The sequence below is a fragment of the Buceros rhinoceros genome, unplaced genomic scaffold, assembly GCF_000710305.1.
Source record: "Buceros rhinoceros silvestris isolate BGI_N320 unplaced genomic scaffold, ASM71030v1 scaffold34921, whole genome shotgun sequence".
In the NCBI taxonomy this organism is placed as follows: Eukaryota; Metazoa; Chordata; class Aves; order Bucerotiformes; family Bucerotidae; genus Buceros; species Buceros rhinoceros.
The window spans coordinates 29292-30510 of record NW_010394271.1 but is presented as its reverse complement, the minus strand read 5'-3'; positions in this window follow the sequence as shown (position 1 = coordinate 30510).

Below are 1219 nucleotides of genomic sequence, written 5' to 3'. Positions count from 1 at the left end.
CTCCTAAAAGGCAGCTCCTGCCCCAGGTTATTTATCAAGTGGTTATTTCCTCGCTATGCCGAGCTCATCTGCTGCACCCAGATCTGATCTGCATATGAAGTTCATCAAAGTTTAAAGAACAGTAATTGTCACTGGATGTCTCATCCTTGTCCTGTGAAGAGCTGTAGTAAAAAGGAAACATAATGAAGGTCATTAAAGCTTAACTGTGTGAAAATGAGTTAAGGAATCTTGAAATCAGGTTCCCATTTGTCTACTTTTCCAAATCATGGGAACTATTGATTTCTGGTCCCAGCAGAGGGTGAGGAGTGACACACGTGCCACCAGCTCTCCAGGATGGGGACAGGTCGAACACTGCACCAGGTCCAAGCCCTTGGCAGGTTTGCCTGGGGCATATGGACACCCCAGGCTGAGCTGAGGAAGAGGTTGGCCATGACTTCCTTACCCTGAGGGTGGTGAGCGGCTGGTGCCCAGTCTCTGTCTCACTGAGGATGGTGGGACTGAGCCCAAGCTCTCACCTGTGCCCATTGTGCTCCCCAGCCCTGGGTCTCCCTCTGCTGGGAGATGCCCCTGGACACGATGGTCCCCTTTGACACAGCCCACACAAGAGCCTTTGGAATCTTTGAGATTAGATGAGCTGTTGCAAAACCAATTAGTGATACAACCCTGTGGGCAAAGCGCACGACTGTATCCGATTATGATGTTGCCAGGAAAAATACATAGATGTACATGTATAAAACAACCTGAGACACTGGGTCAGAAATTCAGGCTCCTACTGCTTCCCTCTTAATCTCCTATTAACTGATATATCTTCTGATTGCTTTTGCCAGCTCTCTAAATTTAATAACTGAACTAACTGTCTTCTCCTGTTGTTCGCATATAGATAAGTGTCGGATCGATAAAGAACATCTTTAAAAGCCCCTGGATTTGAAAAACGAGGGGAGCGTGCCCTGTCGGGCAGTTGGAAGAAAATTACGACTTCACATCTCTGAAAACCAGTGTTTAAAACAAGGAGGGGTGACAAAAAAGAAACATCTCTCCGATGAGACGCTTTCTGCTACCGAGAGGTTGAATCGATGAGGGCTAGACGAGGCTAGACGAGGTTCCAGCTTTGGGCTGCAGATTTGTCCAGCTGCCTCACTCCTCATCTTGGAGAAACCACTGCTGCAACTTGGATGCTTTAATTTTTTGCAGGGATTTGTTCAAGAAGAGGCGGCTCTCA